At 39.9% G+C, this 22,063-nt stretch overlaps 1 protein-coding gene and 1 pseudogene across 1 annotated transcript in view; one reads left to right on the forward strand and one right to left on the reverse strand.

The window, feature by feature from the left end:
* The first annotated feature begins 1,247 nt into the window (after positions 1-1,247).
* Positions 1,248-22,063, forward strand: part of zbtb41 (zinc finger and BTB domain containing 41) — a 50,811-nt gene continuing 29,995 nt past the window's right edge. The window contains exon 1 of the mRNA XM_043699798.1: positions 1,248-1,266. The gene's annotated coding sequence lies outside the window, so the exon portion shown is untranslated. The remainder of the gene's footprint in view (positions 1,267-22,063) is intronic.
* Positions 6,798-10,406, reverse strand: LOC122554075 (annotated as a pseudogene).

Genomic DNA, 22,063 nt, shown 5'->3' on the forward strand with positions numbered 1-22,063 from the left:
CAACCCTCATCTGGGAAACTTTTAATTTTGTTATATTCTTCCTGACCATTTCATTTAATGAATTTTGTGGAGAAACAAATGGTTAACACTTAATTTATGGGAAACCGATCTAATTAGTTGATTTCTATTAGTGACTGGTTACCAAGTCAACTGCTTGCTAAGGGTGAAAACACAAGTGGGTCCATAATTATGTTTGAATAGAAAGATTAATGTTCCAAAATATCTGAAAGAAATATAAACATAATTGAAATAAGATTTCAATTTATTCACATTCTAAAGATGGGAGAAGCAACTTATGTGCTTTCAAGAAGAGCAGGGCTGATCCACCCAGCATGTTGGCTAAAATTTATTCCTCAACCAACACCACTAAAAGTTTATCTTATCATCATTGTGTTGTTTGTGAAAGTTTAATGTGTAAAAATTGGTGTATTTTCTACATTACAAGAGTGATTGTCCTGCAGAAATTTCTCTTTAATAGTTTTTAATCAACCTGCTCAGAGATGTCATTACACATTTGGCTGTAAAATATTTGGGACATCCTGCGGTTGTGAAAGGTGCTAAACAAATGCAAGATTTTAATTTCTTCTTTCTTGATCCATTTGTTTTCCTTGCAAATAAAGTTGGACAGCTTGTTGTTACTATTTAGAATCTGTGCAAGCTGTAACTATCTACTTCACTTGAAAGAACTTACATTTAAAATTGTCAAAGCAAGATTGCATTCAGTTAAACTGTTAATAAAGAGGGGTATTACTAAATAATTTTGTTTTCACCACCAGTCTAGAATTCTAAAGTGAACCCAATTGTAAGCAGCATTTTGAGATTGCTCTGCAAATTTCTCTCCTTTCCTGGGATTTATGTTCTAGCCAGCCTTACGAGTGGAGTGGAGCAGAACAATTGAATCCTTCAATGGAAGGTATATACCTATGTGGAAATAAGCAAATCAGAAAACTGGAAAGCCATTGGTTATGACCAGCTGAACTCTAATAAAACATGATAGACCATGTGTTCATTGAGAAATCTGTTGCAAATACCCTATTGGTTTATTACCCATTGCAATGGGAGAATGTGACCTCTTATTTGTTTAGACATGTGTATTAATTGCTTCCTTTAGATCTATTTAACAGCTTCATTAAATAAAACCAGCAAGTGATTACTAGTATCAGGTGATACTAACAGCCTTTTAATTCCTCATGACATATGTTCTGCTAAATGGGAATAATATTATCAGCAGATGTTACCAGATCTGGAGAGAAACTGAAACAGCCGGTGAAATGCTTTAATTTGTCTTGATCATGTCATTTATTCTAACAGATTTTAGCAAATTTAATGACTTGGGGAGTGAAATTACTCTGCACAGAGAATGCCTAATTTTTTTTTTGCTCAGTCTTTTGTGTGAAATCAGATGCATCACTAGTGAGTAGACTGATTTGTGCTAGTTTGCTGTCACAGTGCTTCAATTGACTCAAGCCTGTATTGTTCTGCCCCTGTGGATCTTGCCTTACCATGGGGTCTGGACACTAGGTATTTTCATTGCATTCATGATGTTGCTCTACCTAGCTACACTGTTCATGTCCTGAGTTTGCTGAACCTTTGCCTTTATCTTGTTTACAAGTCTCATTCTCAGTAGATGTTGTGATTTTGTTTTACGTGTTAATATACAGAATATTGATTTGAACTTTCTAGTACAATTCTGTTCATTTCTTCTCAGAATCTATAACACTGACTATTGAGATTGGGGTTACAGGTTAGCATCATCATTACCATAAAGTTCTCATTATACTATATAGATAATTAGGCTATGTCTTGCCTAGATAATTGGGGTGGCACAGTGGATCAATGGTTAGCGCTGCTACCTCACAGAGCTAGTGACCTGGGTTTGATTCCAGCCTTGGGAAACTGTCTGTATGGCGTCTGCACATTCTCTGTATCTGTTTGGTTTTCCTCTGGTTTCCTCCCACATTCCAAAGATGTGTAAGTTAGATGAATTGGCCATATTAAATTGCCCATAGTGTTCAGGGATGTGTAGGCTAGGTGTATTTGTCAAGGTAAACATAAGGTAGGGGTGGGTTACTCTTCAGAGGGTCAGTGTGGTCTTATTGGGCCGAAGGACTTGTATCTGCACTGTAGGGATTTGAAATGATGATGGAGGAAACTTTGATAGGATCACACAGAAAAGCACCACAGAAGCTGTAAATGTTCTAAGTTGAAAGGATAAAAATTAAACCTAATCTTTACACATTTTATAATTATTTTTAATAACAGATACAAATTATGAACCGGTGTCCCATGAAAATAACCATATTGGTCTGTTTTTGTGCAACTGTTCCCCTACCTTGTAGTATGTGAACCCACAGGTAATGCCCTCTACTTGAACTTGAAATTAATGTACAATTAACAGGCAAGGCCTCAAATGGCTCCGCTACACTCTCATCCCTTTTCAGTATGGCCCATGTGATGCTATGAAAAGTGCCAATACTGGCATGCCTACTCAGGCCAACAGCCTGAGATTTGGTCCGTTCATGATACCAAATGTTCAGCTGATACGTTTGTTTCCCAACTCGGTCAGCAAATGTTCATTGAACATCTGTGATAATCATCTACAACTGGACAAACATTCAGTAGCATAAAGGTCCTGACCAAACCATGCTAGGTGGGTGATTTGCACTTACTTCTGTGTAGAAAATGTTAATGTGGGTTATATTTGGAAATGATTGCATACAGTAAGAGAGGCAACAGGTGAGATCTCAAATAGAACATTACAGTGCAGTTCAGGCCCTTTGACCATCGATGGTTCCACAGGTCAATGCAAAAATCTGAAGCCCATCTAACCTACACTATTCCATTCTTGTCCATTTTCCTATCCAGTGACCATTTAAATGCCCTTAAAGTTGGCAAGCCTACTATTGTTGTAGGCAGTGCATTCCATGCTCCTATTACTGAGTAAAGAAACTACCTCTGACATCTATCCTATATCTATCACCCCTCAATTTAAAGTTATGTCCCCTTGTGATAGCCATCACCATCTGAGGAAAAAGTCACTGTCCAATCTATCTAACCCTCTTATCTTGTATGTCTCAATAAAGTCACCTCTCTACCTTCTTCTCTCTAACAAAAACAGCCTCATGTCCCTCAGCCTTGTCTCATAAGACCTTCCCTCCATACCAGACAACATTCTTGTAAAACTCCTCTAAATGTGATTGCAATGCCTTTGAGTCTGCAACAGGACCAGAAAAGAAAACAAAGACTGCAGAAAGGGGTATGGCGGAAGAAAGAAAACACTCATGGAAGACCCTGCTTATTGTGGAAGTTCTGGAGCACTTTCCATGCCTAACTCAGGAACAATGCCTCAGGCAATAGGGCGGTTCCAGCATCATTCAATATGATCTAGATATCATATTCAAGTAAGAATGATACGATTGGTGACTGTAAAGATTATAGTTGCATTGAACTTCTTGTATCCTGGGTCCAGGTAATGTTTCCTGGTACACCATTCAGCGATGCCTCTGGGAGGTGCTGGAAACCATTTGTCCCTGGAATTCCAAGCTTGTTGTTTTCTGCTTCAGCATGAAGAAACAGGAAGAGAGGGCATATGGCTTTACAGGTAATAGTTAGATTCCCAATGGTACCATCAACTGCATATGCATGGTCCTGTTCTTGCTCTCTCTAAACAGGGAGACATAGAGGAATTGCAACAGTTGGATCAGTGTGTAGTTACTGCCAAATAATGGATGACCTCTTATTTTTAAACAGTGACCCCCTGGGGATTGCTGGGCATGTGGCCTGATAGGTTTAGCCACAGCCCAAATATGAGACACTACACGTGTAGTGTCTCCCACCAGTCATCCTCTTCAAACCAAAGAAAAAGACTGTGTGAGCAGAGTTGGTAAGATTGAGCTTTTTTTTTCAATTTTTTAATCAATCTCCCTTGGCAACTTGGAATGGAGGCTAGGGCAGTTGCATGCTCTTCTTGCAGGATGTGGGAGGTAAGGGTCACCACTGTTGTCCCTGCTGACTCCACCTGCAAGGTGGGCACCCGACTCCAGTTCCTCTCAAACAGCATTAGGGAGCTGGATGAACTTTGGATCATTCGGGAGGCTAGGGGAATGATAGAGAGGAGTTATAGGGAGGTAGTGACACTTGTCTTACAGGATAAAGGAAGCTGGGTGACTGTCAGGAGAGGGAAAGGGAATAGGCAGAGTGCAGGGACCCCCTGTGGCCATTCCCTCTTAATAAGTATACCACTTTTTTTTGTTATGCGGAGGTGTGGCTCAGAAGGGAACGGGTGAGAATAGGAGAGTGATAGCAATAGAAATTCAATCGTGAGAGGAGCAGACAGGAGATTCTGCAGTCACAAGCAAGACTCCCGGATGGTATGTTGCCGCCTGGGTGCCAGGGTCAGTGGTGTCTCTGATCAAATCTACAGGATTCTTGAGCTGGGGCAGAGCAGCCAGAAGTTGTGGTACATATTGATACCAATGACATAGGTAGGGAAAGGGAGGAGGACCTGAAAAGAGAACATAGGGAGTTAGGTTGGAAGCTAGAAGGCAGGTTGATCAGAGTAATAATCTCTCCAGATTGCTACCAGTGCCACACGCTAGTGAGTCGAGCATGTGGTGCTGGAAAAGCACAGCAGGCCAGGCAGGACAGAGGAGCAGGAGAACAGATGTTTTGGATGACTACTGTCCAGCTCCTTGGATGTTGCCTGGCCTGCTGTGCTTTTCTAGCACCACATTCTCGACTCTGATCTCCAACATCTGCAGTCCTCGCTTTCTCCATGTGCTCATGAGGCTGCGAGTAGAGAGTGAGTGCAGATTAACACGTGGCTGCAGGGTTGGTGTAGGAAGGCTTCAGATATGTGGATCATTGGGATACCTCCTGGGGAAAGTGGGACCTGTACAAGAAGGATGGGTTGCATTTGAACTGGAGAGGCACCAATATGCTGGGTGGGAGGTTTGCTAGAGCTCTTCAGGAGGGTTTAAACTAGATTGGCAGGGGGTTTGGGAAAGTGTAGGTAGTGAACAGCCAGATGCAGTGAGCAGAGTGTCTGTGAGGAGGGATAGGCACTCGATACTGCAAAGGTGCAGTCAGTGTGATAAGTTGAAGTGTGTCTACTTTAATGCAAGAAGTATCAGGAATAAGGGTGGTGAACTCGGAGCACTGATCAATATTGGAACTATGATGTTGTGGCCATTAGAGTCTTGGATATCACAGGGGCAGGAATGGTTGTTGTATGTTCCAGGGTTTAGATGTTTCAAAAGAAATGGGGTGAGAGGTAAAAGGTGGAGGAGTGGCATTGCCAATCAGGGATAGTATCACAGCTGCAGAAAGGGAGGTCATTGAGAAGGGGTTGTCTACAGAGTCAATTTGGGTGTAAGTCAGATAGAAAAGGAGCAGTCACTATATTGGGAGTTTTCTATAGATCCCCCAATAGCAACAGGGACAGGGAGGAGCAGATTGGGTGACTTTAATTTTCCAAATATTGATTGGAACTTCCTTAGTTCAAATAGTTTGGATGGAGCTTTTGTCAGGTATGTCCAGGAAGGATTCCTGTTGCAATACGTAGATAGGCTGACTAGAGGGGAGGCCATATTGAATTTGGTGCTTGGCAACGAACCATGCCAGGTGTCAGATCTCTCGGTGAGAGAGCATTTCAGTAATTAGTGATCTCAACTCTGACCTTTTATTATCCTCATGGAGAGGCATAGGAGCAGATAGTATAGGAAAGGATTTAATTTGGGGGGGTGAAATTACAATACTATTAGGCAGGAACATGGGCGCCTAAATTGAGGTGTTCTCCAGGAAATGCATACAGAAACATGGAGGTTGTTTAGGAAACACTTGCTAATCAGTGCTGGACAGGTTTGTACTAACGGAGGTAAAGAAGGGATGATAGGTTGAAAGAACCTGGGTTGACAAGGGATGTGGAACATCTAGTCAATAGGAAGAAGAAAGTTTACTTAAGACTGAGGAGGTAAAGATCAGACAGGCATTTAGAGGGTTACAAGGTAGCCAGGAAGGAACTGAAGAATGGACTTGGGCAAGCTAGAAGGGGACATGAGAAAGCTTTAGCAGGTAGGATTCAGGAAAATCTAAGGGGTCCTACACTTAAGTGAGGAACAAGAGGATGGCCAGAATGAGGGTCGGGCTGATCGGGGATAGTGGAGGAACTTGCACCTGGAGGTGGAGGAAATAGGGGAGGTCCCTAATGAATACTTTGTTTCAGTATTCACTACTGGCAGGGACCTTGATGTTTCTGACGACAGTGTGAAACAAACTGATAATGCTAGAACAGGTTGATATTAGGAAGGAGGATGTGCTGAAAACTTTGAAAAGCATTTAAGAATAGATAAATCACCTAGGCCATACTGGATATACCATAGGTTACTACAGGAAACAAGGAAAGAGATTGCACCTTTGGCAATGATCTTTGCATCCTCACTGTCCACTGGAGGGTGGCAAATGAAAGGGAAGAGGGATAATTCTGGGAATTTCAGACCAGTCAGTCTTGCGTTAGTAGTGGACAAAATATTAGAGGGTTCTAAGAGACAAGATTTATGATTACTTGGAAAACCATTGTTAGATTAGAGACAGTCAGAATGGGTTTGTGAGGGGTAGGTCATACTTCACAAACTTTATTGAATTTTTTTGAGGATGTGACAAAACACATTAATGAAGGTAAAGCAGTGAATGTGGTATACGTGGATTTTAGCAAGGTGTTTGAGAAGATTCTCCATGGTAGGCTTATTCAGAAATTAAGCAGGCCCAGGCATGGGATACAGGGAAATCTGGATGTCTGGTTACAGAATTGACTGGCCCATAGAAGACAAAGGGTGGAATAGGTGCAAAGTATTGAGCATTTTTGGAATATCACGACCATAATACAGTAGGAAATGATTATAGACATCTCACAACTCATCAGTCGACTGTACATCTTTCAATCTTTCAATGTCTGCTGTGTCAAGTGCCCTAACTCCATCAGCCAGGGGTTTGTCTGGATCAGCAGAGATTTGCTCATACTGGTACGCTTGCATTTTCTGGAACAGTCGCGTAAGGTTTTCCTTTCAAGTTCTCAGCTGTGTCCACTTTTCATCCCATTGCCAGACCTTCCACAAGTCATTGATGTTCAGTTCTGGCTCTGCATACTCCTTTCCGTAGAATGCAATGAAAGGCACCTCAAAATGCTGGTTCCTCATAAAATTCAGTGCTTCTTTTATCTTCTGGATTGTGGCAGGGCCTTTGCGGCTGAAGTTGCTGACACCCTGGCTTCGTTCAAGGTGCTCTGAGCTTTCCTGCAAAGAAATGGTTGGCGTTGAGAATCCATTTCTATAAATCCAGTCAGCCTCTTCCTCTAGTTCATCATCTTCGGCAGGTTTAACTGGAATGCCACGAAGCTGGAATCTTTCTGGCATGTCTGTAACTCTGATCTCATTGTCCTGGTCCGTGAGGTGACTGCTCTCCAGTTCACTAGGCTCATAAATCTCAAAGATACTACGGCGGCTGACACATTTTTTGGTGGGTTTTTTTGGGCGAACTCTTGTTTCACCTTCTCCCAATTCTTCATCTTCAAACTCATATTCATCCTCAAGTTCCTCATCATATTCATTGTATTTTTCAAACTCATCATAATCAAAATCTACTCCAAAGATCTCCTGAGCTTCTTGAAGAGCAGCATCTGTGTAACCTGGGAACTTCCTCTTCCATTTTGGTTTTTTGATTGGTTGTCCATCATCATCAACAATGAAGTCATCAATATCTGACTCCTCCTCCTCCTTCCTCTGGGGCTATTACCGGTGCTTCAACCTGTTCTCCCTCTTCACCTTCAAATTCTGGAAAAAGTTCATCAGCGATAGCCTCTTTCTCATGCCCTTTCTTTGCAGTATCTTCTTCTTCATTATCTTCATCATCAAATACTTTTTTCACACGTTGGAATTTTTTCCTGTTGACTTTGACACCCAAGTTTTCCTCAATTAGGTCAAAATCATCATCTTCCAGCCTGTCATCATAAGTTTTATGCTTTCTTTTCTTTGTGATAGAGTCTGAACCCCCAGAATCTTCACTGGCTCCGTCGTCATCATCGTCGTCGTCATCGTCATCATCAATGAAGTCCTTTAAATTCAGCCTGGAGCTCACTTACCAGTGGTGTCCTGCAGGGATCAGTTCTGGGACCTCTCATCTTTGTGATTTTTTTTTTTATATATAAATGACTTGGATGAGGAAGTGGAAGGGTGGGTTAGTAAATTTGTTGATGACACAAAGCTTGATGGAGCTGTGGTTAGTGGGAGGGCTGTTTTAGCAATGGGACATTGACAGGATGCAGGATTGCACTGAGAAATGGCAGATGAAGTTCAACCTGGAAAAGTGTGAAGTCCTTCACCTTTTGGAAGGTTGAATTTGAATGCAGAACACAGGGTTAAAGGCAGGAGTCTTGGCACCGTGGAGGAACAGAGTCCATGTCCACAAATCCCTCCAAGTTTCCACCCATGTTTTTAAGGTTGCTAAGAAGGCATATGGTGTATTGGCTTTCATTAGTAGGGGATTGAGTTTAAGAACCATGAGGTTATGCTGCAACTCTATAGAGCCCTGGTTAGACCACATTTGGAATATTGTGTTCAGTTCTAGTTGCCTCATTATATGAAGTATGTGGAAGCTTTAGAGAAGGTGCAGTGGAGATTTACCAGTATGCTGCCTAGTCTGGAGGGAATTTCTTATGAAGAAAGGTGAGGGAGTTGGGGCTTTTCTCATTGGAATAAAGAAGACGAGAGGCAACTTGATAGTGTACAAGATGCTGAGAAGCACAGATAGAATGGATAACTAGAGACCATTTCCCAGGGTGGAAATATCTATCACAAGGGGGCATAATTTTAAAATAATTGGAGATAGGTTCTTTACACAGTGGTGGTTGCATGGAATGCACTGCTAGCAGTTGTAGTAAAGTCAGATACACTACAGACACTTAAGCGATTCTTGGATTGACACGTGGAAGATAGTACAATGAAGGGTATGTAGGTTAGTATGATTCTTAGAGTAGGATAAAAGGCTGGCACAACATTGAGAGCCAAAGGGCCTATACTGTACTGTTCCATGTTCTAATTTTAGCTTCTTCCACAAGTCAAAAATCTCTTCTCCACATCTAACACATCCATCCTATCAAGATCCCTCAATATCTTGTGTTTCAATCAAATCCCCCTCTTGCCTTTCTAAATTCCAGCAAGACACAAAGCTAGCATGTCTAGCCCTTTGCTATAAGATGACCTGCCAATTGCAGAATTAATCTAGTAAACCTTCTTTGAATCACTCCCAATGCTTTAATTTGCTCTTTCACAAACGTGACTGATACTGTACACTATTCCATATGACCTCACCAGTGCACAGTACAAGTGAAGCAAATAGTCTTACTTTGGTACCAGATTCTCCTCACAATAAATAATAACTATCTATTAACTTTCATAATTACTTGTTGCACGTTAGTCTTTTGCAATTCATACATGAAGACATCAGATTCTTCAGTATCTCAAATATCTGCAATCTCTCACCATTCCAATCATAACCCTTCAGGATGCTGAAAGTAGGGTTTTATCAGAAATTGAACTAGGTGAGACATATAATACTCTGGCTCCAAGAGCAGTTTAGAAGCTAAAAATCATAGTGAGCAACACACCAACTGAATCCCCAAACCCAACCACTATTAGGAATGTGGTGGAATACGCCCCACTAACCTGGATATGTGTAGCTCCATCAACATTCAAGAAATTCAACACCATCCAGGACAAAGCAGCCCACTTGTTTGCCACTGCATTCACTCTCTCCACCACCAATGCTGAGTAGTAGCAATGTATACAATCTGCAAGATGAATCTACAAAATTTCACCAAGCAAGGCAAAGAGCCAATTGTAAACAGCAAATATTCCTCCTCAATTTGCTTGTTATGTTTCCTTCACTTTTTCAGTAACACTTAACACTCATTGTGAGTCTGACATCTGCTTTCAGAATTCTCAGCATGGCAGAAAAATATGGGGTCCTGGACATTAATGTCAGCAGAAAAGGAGTGGATATTGAAGTCTCCAATCCAGCGTATATTTGAATTATAGTCTTTCAAAACATGAAAACAGACCCTTTGGTCCAACTAATTCATGCCAATCATACTCCCAAACTAATCTCACCTGCTTGAGTTGGGTCAATGTCCCTCCAAACGTTTCCTATTCATGAACCTATCCAAATATCTTTTAAACATAACTGTACATGCATCCACCACTTCCTCTGGCAGTTCATTCAACAGACTAACCACTGTGTTGTTTTAAAAGAAAGTTGCCTATCATGTCCTTTTTAAGTCTTTTTCCTCTCACTTTCAAAGTATGCCCCCTAGTTTTGAACTCACCCACATTTGGGAAAAGATCTTTGGTATTCATTTTACCTATGCTCCTCGTGATTTTATAAACCTCGATAAGGTGACTCCTCAACTTGCAACACTCCAGTGAAAAAAGTCCCAGGCTGCTGTTATAACTCAAACCCTCCATTCCCAGCAACATCTTGGTAAATCTTTTCTGAACCCTACCCAATTTAATAATATTCTTCTCATAACAGAGCAACTAGAATGGGACACAGTACTCCAGAAGAGGTCTCATCAACTTCCTGTACAACCTCAACATGACATCCCAACTTCTAGACTGAAAATTCTAAAGGCAAGGATTTTAAACGCCTTCTTAACCACCCTCTCTACATATGACACAAATTTAAAAGAATTATGTACCTGAACCCCTAGGTCTCTGTTCTAGGCTGAGAGCCCGAAAATTAATTGTATAAGTCCTGCCCTTGTTTGTTTTACCAAAATGCAATACCTCCCATTTATCCAAATTAAATTCCATCTGCCACTCCTCAGCCCATTGACCCAATTGATCAAATCTCATTGTAATCTTACATAACCTTCTTCATGCCCACAAAACCATTATGGTGTCAGTCACAAAATCATTAACCATGCTTCCTATCTCCTCATCCAAACCATTTATATAAATGATGAACAAAAGTGGACCTGATACTGATTCTTGTGGAACCCTGCTGGTCGCAGGTATTCGGTCCAAAAAGCAACGCTCTAGTCCCACCCTCTGTCTCCTAACGTAAAGCCATTTTTGTATTCAATTGACAAGCTCACCTTAAATCCCATGTGATCTAATTTTAGCAATTAGTCTACCATGTGGAACATTATCAAAGGCTTTACTGAAGTCTGAGTAAACAGCTCTGCCCTTGTCAATCTTTTTGGTTACTTCATCAAAACTCAATCAAGTTTGTGAGACATGATTTCTCTCACGCAAAACTATGCTGATTATCCCTAATCACTCCTTGCCTCTCCAAATGCATGTAAATCCTATCTTTCAGAATCAACTCCAACAACTTATCCACCACCAATGTCAGATTCACAGGCCTATAGTTCTCCGGCTTCTCCTTCCAGCCTTTCTCAAATGAAGGCATAGTATTGAGCACTAACACCGTACCCCTGGTTATAGATGATACAAATATTTCTACTAGGGACCCTGCAATTACCTTCCACATTGTCCTGAGGTATACTTGATTAGGTCCTGGAGATTTATCCACCTTTATTTTCTAAGAGTTCCAGCATTTCCTCTTCTGAAATGTGAACTGTTTTCAAAACATGATATTTATTTCCCTGAATTCTCTAGTCTCTATTTCTTTCTCCACAGTAAAAACTGACATTAAAATATTCTTTTAATATCTCTCCCATCTCCTGAGGTTCAACACAAAGATGACCTCTGTGCCCTTGCCACACTCAGTACTTCTTCCAAGTGATACTCAACATGGAGGAATACTAATTTTTCATCAGAGAGAATTGGAAATTTATAACTGTTCATTTGTGGGTCTGCTTACACAATAAATGTTAACACAGACAGAATGCTCATATCTCCTGAGTGAATAAAAAGCATGCTTTTTTTAAAGTCTTCCTACAAAATGGACAATTTCACATTTTTCCACATTATAGTCCAATTGCCAGATTTTTACACATTCACTTAACCTAGCTATAACATTTTGCAGTCTTTTTATGTAGACTTCCCAACTTATTTTGCTGCTTATCTTTATGTCATAAGAAAATCTGGCAACCAAACCTTTTGTTCTTCATCCAAATCACAAATTGAAAATTGTTGAGGTCTCAAGAACTAATCCCTGGGACACATCACTTGTTACATCTTGCCAACATTAAAAAGATCTACTTATGCCTATATCCTGAATCTTGTTGGCAGACATTGTTGAATTTATGACAGTAATTTGCGATGAGTATTTATTGTGCAGTAACCTTGTATGTAATGCATTATCAAATGCCTCCTTAAAATTCAAGTACAGTACATCCAGCAGTTCCCCTTTATCCACTGCATGTCATAGTTCCTCAAAACCGCTAATAGATTGGTCAAAAATAACTTCCCTTCACAAAACTAAATTGACTGTGCCAGGTTGCCTTGAACTGGTCTAATTGCCCATATATCAGTTCTTTTATAATAGTTCCTAACATTTTCCCCAAGATAGATGTTAACTAACTGACCTGTAGGTTTCTGCTCTCTATCTCCCTCCTTTTTATTTGAAGCAAGAAGCTACATAAGCTACCTTCCAACCTAATGGGGACCTTTCCCAAAATAATTGGAGTTTTAGAACCAATGTATAAACTATCTAATTTCTTACTACTTTTAAGATGCTGTGATGACATCAGCCCACAGTTCCAACAATCTCCGATTGAGATGTTCGTGAGTTCCATCCTTCCTTTCACTTCCTGATCTATTGCTATTTGTAGGATATTATTTGCATCCGCTACAATGAAAACTGATGTAAAACACAAGTACAATTTATCTGCCATCTCCTTAACTTCCATTATTAATTCTCCAGACACACTTTCTATAGAACCATGAGTCAATTTTAACACACTCTCTCTTTTAAAAATATTTACACTTTTTTGTCTGTTTTTATATTTCTGGCTAGCTTTCTGTTGTATTCCACTTTTTCCCTTTTTCGTTTAGGAATTCTTTGATTTTAAAAGTATATTGGTCAATCTTCTGACCTGTCACCTGTTTTGACAAACTTGTATGCTTTGTTGTTGCTTCCCTGGTGCCAGGATCAAGGATGTCTCCGAGAGGGTGTAGAATGTTCTCACAGGGAGAGGGGCCAGCAGGAGGTCATTGTCCACGTTGGAACCAACAACATAGGAAGGGAAAAGGTTGAGATTCTAAAGGGAGATTACAGGGAGTTAGGCAGAATTTTAAAAAGGAGGTCGTTGAGAGTAGTAATATCTGGATTACTCCCGGTGCTATGAGCTAGTGAGGACAAGAATAGGAGAATAGAGCAGATGAATGCACAGCTGAGGAGCTGGTGTATGGAAGAAGGATTCACATTTTTAGATCATTGGAATCTCTTTTGGGGTAGAAGTGACCTGTACAAGAAGGACGGATTGCACCTAAATTGGAAGGGGACTAATGTACTGGCAGGGAGATTTGCTAGAGCTGCTCAGGAAGATTTAAACTAGTAAGGTGGGGGTGTGAGACCCAGGGAAATAGTGAGGAAAGAGATCAATCTGAGACTGGTACAGTCGAGAACAGAAGTGAGTCAAACAGTCAGAGCAGGCAGGGACAAGGTAGGATTAATAAATTTAACTGCATTTATTTCAATGCAAGGGGTCTAACAGGGAAGGCAGATGAACTCAGGGCATGGTTAGGAACATGGGACTGGGATAACATAGCAATTACAGAAGCATGGCACAGGGATGGGCAGGATTGGTAGCTTAATGTTCCAGGATACAAATGCTACAGGAAGGATAGAAAGGGAGGCAAGAAAGGAAAGGGAGTGACGTTTTTTGATAAGGGATAGTATTACAGCTGTGCTGAGGGAGGATATTCCTGGAAATGCAGCCAGGGATGTTATTTGGGTGGAACTGATAAGAAAGGGATGATAACCTTATTGGGATTGTATTATAGACCCCCTAATAGTCAGAGGGAAATTACCAGATTTAAAATAATGATGGAAAAGGATAGACCAGATCTAAAAGTTGAAGTTCTAAATTGGAGAAAGGCCAATTTTGTTGGTATTAGGCAAGAACTTTCAAAAGCTGATTGGGGGCAGATGTTTGCAGGTAAAGGGATGGCTGGAAAATGGGAAGTCTTCAGAAATGAGACAACGAGAATCCAGAAAAAGTATATTCCTGTTAGGGTGAAAGGGAAGGCTGGTAGGTATAAGGAATGCTGGATGACTAAAGAAATTGAGGGTTTGGTTAAGAAAAAGAAGGAAGCATATGTAAGGTATAGACAGGATAGATTGAGTGAATATACTCCTTAGAGTATAAAGGAATATACTTAAGAGGGAAATCAGGAGGGCGAAAAGGGACATGAGACAGCTTTGGCAAATTGGATCCTCCTTAATTCTAAGGGTTTTTACAAATATATTAAGGACAAAATAGTAACTAGGGAGAGAATAGGGCCCCTCAAAGATCAGCAAGGCGGCCTTTGTGTGGAGCTGCAGAAAATGGGGGAGATACTAAATGAGTGTTTTCTATCAATATTTACTGTGGAAAAGGATATGGAAGATTATAGACTGTAGAGAAATAGATGATGACATCTTGCAAAATGTCCAGATTACAGAGGAGGAAGTACTGGATGTCTTGAAATGAGTAAAGGTGGATAAATCCCCAGGACCTGATCGGGTGTACCCTTGAACCCTGTGGGAAGAGGGTGTAGAGAAGTGATTGCTGGGCCCACAGGTGAGGTGTTGGAAGACTGGAGGTTGGCTAACATGGTGCCACTGTTCAAGAAGGGTGGTAAGGACAAGCCCGGGAACTATAGACCAGTGAGCCTGACGTCAGTGGTGAGCAAGTTGTTGGAGGGAATCCTGAGGGACACAATGTACATGTATTTGGAAAAGCAAGGACTGATTAGGGATAGTCAACATGGCTTTGTGCATTGGAAATCATGCCTCACAAACTTGTTTGACTGAGTTTTTTTGAAGTAGTAATGAAGATGATTGAGGGCAGAGTGGTAGATGCTGAACAGGCTGGGGCTGTTTTTCCTGGAGTGTTGGAGGCTGAGGGGTGACCTTATAGAGGTTTACAAAATTATGAGGGACGTGGATAGGGTAAATAGGCAAGTCTTTTCCCTGGGGTTGGTGAGTTCAGAACTAGACTGCATAGATTTAGGGTGAGAGGGGAAAGTTATAAAACAGACCTAAGGGGCAACTTTTTCACAGAGCATGGCACGTATATGTAATGAGCTGTCAGAGGAAGTGGTGGAGGCTGGTACAACTGCAACATTTCAGAGGCATTTGGATGGGTATATGAATAGGAAGGGTTTGGAGGGATATGGGCCGGGTGCTGACAGGTGGGACTAGATTGGGTTGGGATATCTGGTCGGAATGGACGGATTGGACCGAAGGGTCTGTTTCCATGCTGTACATCTCTATGACTCTATTGCAATTTCTGATTAACCATGGTTGGTGGAACTGTACTTTGAAATTTTTCTTTCTTGTTGGTACATACCTTTTCTATGTATTCTGAGAGATCCTTCTCAAAGTGTGACATTGCATTTCTATTGACTTATCATTTAACCTAATTTGGCAAGTTGTTGGAGGAAATTATGTGCTCATAATTACAATAATTGAAATTAACAAAAACAAATACCTTTTACCCACTTATTTCTCACTCAAATTAAATAAAAATTCAAATCACTTATGGTCCCTGCTACCTACAGACATCCTCCCTATGAGACTATTAATTAATCCTATCTTATCGTAACAATACCAGGTCTGGAGAATCAGGTCAGCTCCAAGAAATGCTGTTTTAAGAAACTATCCTGAAAACAGTCTATGATCACCTCATCCAGGCTGCCTTTGCCTAAATTTTTTTTCCAGACTCACTGTCAATTAAAATCTCCCCTGATTATTGCTATGTTGTTCTGAAAAGCTCCCAGTATTTCTTCGTTTATGCTCTACACACCATGTGGCTGTTGTTAGGGAGCTTGTACAACACTCTCCCAACTGCCCCATAACCTGGAATAAAGCACACATTCATTTCTCTAATCTGACTTTCCTTATGCCAATTTGTATGTGGCCCTGGTAATAATCCAGAGATTATGACCTTTTGAGATTCTACTTATTGATTTGGTGCCTAGCTCCTCTTACTGACCATGCAAAGCCTCCTTTGTTATTCTGCGTCTATCATTGGTACCACATGCACCACAATGAATGGCCTCTCCCTCCCCATTACATCTTTAGCTATAAGCAGATGTCCTGAACCCTGGCATCAGATAGGTAACAACGGCACCTCAACTCATACTTTTTGCTACAGAGAATCATTCCAGTCTCTGATTATTCTCTCCTTAGCACTGCTACATTCCTTTTTTTGCTCCCCTGACTCCTGCACCCAAGAACCACGGTCAGTTAACTTATCCACTCTGCGACCCCTACTCTCATCCAAACAAACTGAATGAATGAACCTCAAACCTAGGCAATTGCAGATGTTGAGTATCTTGCTTTTTGGATTCCCTTACTTGCCTCCTTTACAATACACTTCCTTGTCCCTGAACACTGACCAGATCAGAAGACTCTATTCTAAAAAATGTGACTACTTCCTGGTGCTAAGCATAGAGTTAACTTTTGCCTCTCCCTAATGTATTGCACTGTCTGTAGTTCATTCTCATAAACTGTGATCCAAATCTGCTGGAACTTCAAATACTGAGTGCAAACATGTTTGCCCTGGACCAAACAAGCATTAAAGACCTTGCACATCCCGTAGCTGTGACACTTAAATCTGCCTTGACATCTTCAAGGTGTTACAATTAACTACACAATTGTTTTAATAAACTTTATACTTAAGTTATGGTTGAAATATTTTATTATTCTTACTACCAGTTGCTGTACAGAATAACTCTTCATCACCTCTCTCTGATCCTTATCAAATAAGTAACTTGTTCTCCTGTAGCAGAATATGAATCAATTTCTGGAGGCTGAAAAAGTTAGAAATAAGCAAAAGTAATAGAGCAGTTCATCTCTTCCACCCAACTCCCTTAATCACCCAATGTTTGTACTTCCTTGTAAGTTGCATTCACGTGACAAGTCGCACTACGTTTACTAGTTATATCTCTTCCTAACACGAAAGTCTGATCTGACCTAGCTACAGAGGAACTGGTTTCAGCTACGACTTGAATTATTTAAGCCTGACTGGAGTTTCAGCGCACACTCTATTATAACATTGGTTAGGGTTGCAAATTTTAAACTAAACTGTTCAATGTTAATTACAAACAACATTAGATGTGTACAATGAATTAAGAATTGCTTGCCCACCAACTGCTGGCATTGAGTCCTTGCTAAGACTGAATGCCCAAGCTAGCACCTCAGGAGTCAAGAAGCAAAATAGAAAATTCATATTTGAAGACAACAAGCAGACTTCTGAAGTCTGATTGAGGCACAATGTTTAAGTGGAGCAGAGGGAATCTAATGAACCTCTGGGTGACCTAGGTTATTTGCTACCAGAGCTACAGTTGAATTTCCTTCTTAATACCTTTTATTCATGTTCAATCCAAAAGCTTGTCTACGTGAGCAGACTCTCATTCTCTGTGAACTGTATTGTGATTTTTTTCACTATAATAATGGGCTCATCATGAATCCTGAACCTACTTTTGGGCATGGTTTGCATATGCTTTCTACCCCTTCAATTGATGAATTACATAAAATCTACATCACATAAACAGACCATATGGTCAAACCTATTATTTATATTCCACACTAATTATAACTTGTTAACTATCTCATTTTATTCTCTTTGCCCTTAAATTTTTCAATGGTAATGTCATTCTGGATAGATGAACCTGAATGGTCAGCCCTTCAATTTTTGATCAAATGACCAGATTAGGCAACTTGGCTTTACTCCATTACATATCTCCAGCAAACAATGCACACAATAAAATGAGGTAACCAGAAGTACACCCAGTTTATGCAGAGATATGTATGATTTCACAAAATGTAAGTATTTGCACAGTCAAAAAGAGGAATTTTATTTTTCAAATAGTCATAGATTTAGGAAATAGGACACTTGATCCATTATCCTATAAATGGTGCCAGAAACCAGAAACGTATGACAGTGCTGGCAAACTAAAACGTGCTAGAAATTCTCAGAATCTAAATGGGACAGATGGGTCTGTCATAGCTGGTGGCTGATTTCAAAAGTGAAATGATTTAAGTGACCAGCCTAATTTCTGACAAGTTGAGTTTCAAATTTCTCAACTTCTCTTTTTTTTTTCCTTAAATCCTCTGCATACTTTTCTTAAAAGTGTTGGCTGTATTTGTGGAATAAATCACTTGAACCTGCCAATCAAAGCAGACTTCCGAGGACAGTTAACTCTGCTGTATAAAATTACTATGGAAACTGGTATGTTGGTAGATAATAAGCTTGTGTTATGTCCATTTCATTCTGTGTGGGCTGAATTGAAATTTTTGACACAATCATTTTGATTGTGATTTCAATTGTTAGGAGTAAATCATATTGTTATATCCATTGCTGCACTATGAAGCACTCTATTGATTTTAAGCAATCAGATGGGTTAAGGTTCACAAATGCCTGGATGCTTATTTCCATCTTTCTGGTTATGCCCATTTTGTAATTTGCATCATAAAATAGTCTCTTCCGTTTTAAGACAGTAAGGGCAGCCTCCGATACCTGTCCACTGCTTGCTCAGAGTGGTCAATCAGTACTGTCTACTTATAAGGGATGAGGAGTTGAATGCTGAGCAGCATACTACCCCTCTTTACTCAAAAAAATCAATCAATCTATTTCCTTCTAGAATGAGAGAGAGGCAGGTATTTGGGAAGATGAAAGTGGGTGGTCAGGTTGGTCATTTGGGGAGGTGTCCCACATAACTGAGTAAGCACTGCAGAGGATATACAGGGTTAGTAGTGTTATGGATAGGGGTGTGTGTGTGCGAGTGTGGATAAAATTGCAGCAAAAATGAGTGGGTAGAGCATGAACCTCAATGGGAGATGGGCACAGTAGCAGAGTTAGAGTGAGTGTAAGTTATCAGAGCAAAGTTTGTGGCACTAATGCTGGCTTTAATGGTGATCATGTTTGCAAAGCAAGATGCCAATTTCCCTTCATCTGCAATGTCTGGGCAAATGTTAGTATCATACAAAGCAGCTCCAGATAGACAGACATTGTACATCTGGATAAGCACTGGCCATCTCTCATGCCCACCCCTACCATTAAAACTACTACCCTTTTATATGTCCTCTGTGGTGCTTATTCACTTATGTGGGACACCTCCCCAAATCACCAACTGGGCTGCGCATCTTCCCATACACCTGCCTATCTCTCATTCTAGAAGGAAACTGTTTGTTTGTTTTTAGTAAAAGTGGGTGATGTGCTACTCATCATTCAACTCCTCGACCCTTATGAGTAGACAATCCTGACTGACCATTCTGAGCAAACCCTGGACAGGTATCGGAGACTGCCCTTGAGCTTACTGTGTTGGGGTTCATTGAGTGAAGGCTATCTCTCTCGACTGGACTGAGGACAGCTCACAACAATAATAAGCTTCCTGGTTTTGTGACTGTGTTAAATACCACACTAAACAGTGGGGTTACATTAGCTACCCTCCAATTCTTAGGATCTGTTCAGGATTCTACAGGATACTGAAAGATGACCACCATTGCACCAGTATTTCTTGGGTCACTAAGTGATGTGGATTATCATGCTCTGGGAATTGATCAGTTTTTAATCCCATCAATTTCTCAAATGCCATTTCCCTTCAGTTCCTTCTTCTCTCCAGATTTCGCGTTCCCCAACATTTTTGGAATGTTATTTGTGGCCTCCTCTATGAAGACAGAACCAAACTGTATATTTAATTAGTCTGCTATCTTTGTTCTTATTACAACTTCCCCTTTTTCTGACATTTTCTTGACTAATATTTTTTCCTTTGCACATACCTAATAGAAACCTTTGCAATCTGTTTGTAAGTATAATCTCATATTCTATTTCTCCCCCTTAATCAACCCCTTTGTACTCTTTTTCTTTTCCTGAAACCTAAACTACTTCCAGTCCTCAATTCTGCTGCTTTATTTTTGGCCAATTTGTTTGCTCCTTCCTTGGATTCAATAATATCCCTATTTTCTCTTGCTAGCCACGGTTGGACCTCCTTATCCATTTCAATTTTGTGCTCGACAGGAGTGAACAATTTTGCTGTTTCTCCATGCACTTTTTAAAAATGTTTGCCATTGCTTATCCGCTGTTTTTCCTTTTAAATAACATTCCACAATTTATCATAGCTAGGTCGTACCTCACACTCTTGTAGTTTCCTTTATTCAGAATTTCAAATCAACTTCTGCTCTCCCACTCTCAAAGTAACTCTCCACCTTTAATGAAAAATTTGATCATATTCAGGTCACTCTTCTCCATGGTCATACATAGCTAGATTGTTAATTATTCCTTTCTTATTATTATAATTCCCAGTCTCGGATGGCTTATTCTCTAGTTATTCAGTATATAGATCCAGAAAACAATCATATACAGTCTTTAGGAATTCCTCCTATGTGGTACATTTACCTATTTGATCTGCCTAATCTATATTCAGATCAAAGTTGCCCATAATTACCACTGTACCATTTATTGCTTGAATGTCTAATTTCTTATTTAACGCATTTCCCCAAGATTACCATTACAGTTTAGGGGTGCACATACAAACCTCCCTACAATTTTCTGCCCCAGGGTGTTTCTGAGCTCGCTCTTAGTAGATCCCACTTCACCATTCTTCTACTATTGTATTAATTTCCTCTTCAACCAACAATGGTACCACACTTCTTTTCCTTTTTTGTCTGTCCTTCGTAAGAATTGAATACCCCTGGATATATACAGTTCGCGGTCCTAGTCACCCTACGGCTACTTTTCCATAATCTCACTTTATCATATCCATCTATACCTATCTGTTGTATTTCACCCCTGTTTGTTTGATAATTTGTGCATAATTCATGTTACTACTGAATGTGAGAGGAAATGTTGGTTATAGTAGATTAATTTGCTTTTTTGGGACTTTGTATGGTAAAGCCTTTTTTTTGGTTTAGAAGAAATGGAATCTTATCTCTTTATAATCTTAGTAAATACCTCTGATTTCAAATATTATCTGTCGTTAAATAAAAAGTTACTAGATCTTAATGGGATTGTGATACAAACTGGGCAATCTGGCCATTGATTACCATGTAAATTTAGTCATCTTATCCAGAAGGATTTCCAACCCAAAAGAAATTAAGTTAACCAGAAATTGGGACATAACATCGAAAGATAACTTTTTCTGGTTTTTACTCTGGCAAAGCAGAACCATGTCCTATTAGCAACACATGCTGAACAACTATATACAGATAATTGCAGGCTAATCAAAATGAATACTCCATACTCATTTTGTGTGGGTCAGGGGTCACCATAACAGCAAGGTGGTAGAATATGTACAAAAGTTACACATTCCAAAAAATGATCTTCCTTTTGAGACAATGTAACTTTGTGAAATATTTGATAGACTACAAATTGTAGTCTTAACTGAATATATTAAAAGGAATTAATATTGGAATCTTCCACACTGAACTCTTTACATTATAAGCATCAATTATTCAACCTCTGTAGATTAATTTTAATGCTTATTTTGGTTTTATTTCGGATTAGATTATTATTTCCAACAATATAACGTGTTTTAAAAGAAAATGTACCATAATTCAATTAATTTAAATTATGAGCAAAGCTTTCAGATGCTACAATGAATCAGTAAAGATAATATAGATTTTTTTTTATTGTTGAACATAGAAACCTTCAGACCCTTGACAAAGCTGAAAAGAGCTTTGCTCTGATTGCCTTGACAACTGTTACTATGAGAAAATGCAGCGCAGGTTATATCATGAACTCTTGTGGGGTGAAAAAACACTTAGACCAGCAATGGACAAAATAATTGCCTGTCTTCTTTGAGAAAATACAAAATACTCCTATCCTTTTAAATTATTATTTAAAAATAAAGGCAGTATGAAGAGGAGTTACAGTTGTTTCATTTTAAATCTCCAA

This window comes from Chiloscyllium plagiosum, chromosome 11 (assembly GCF_004010195.1).
Source record: "Chiloscyllium plagiosum isolate BGI_BamShark_2017 chromosome 11, ASM401019v2, whole genome shotgun sequence".
In the NCBI taxonomy this organism is placed as follows: domain Eukaryota; kingdom Metazoa; phylum Chordata; class Chondrichthyes; order Orectolobiformes; family Hemiscylliidae; genus Chiloscyllium; species Chiloscyllium plagiosum.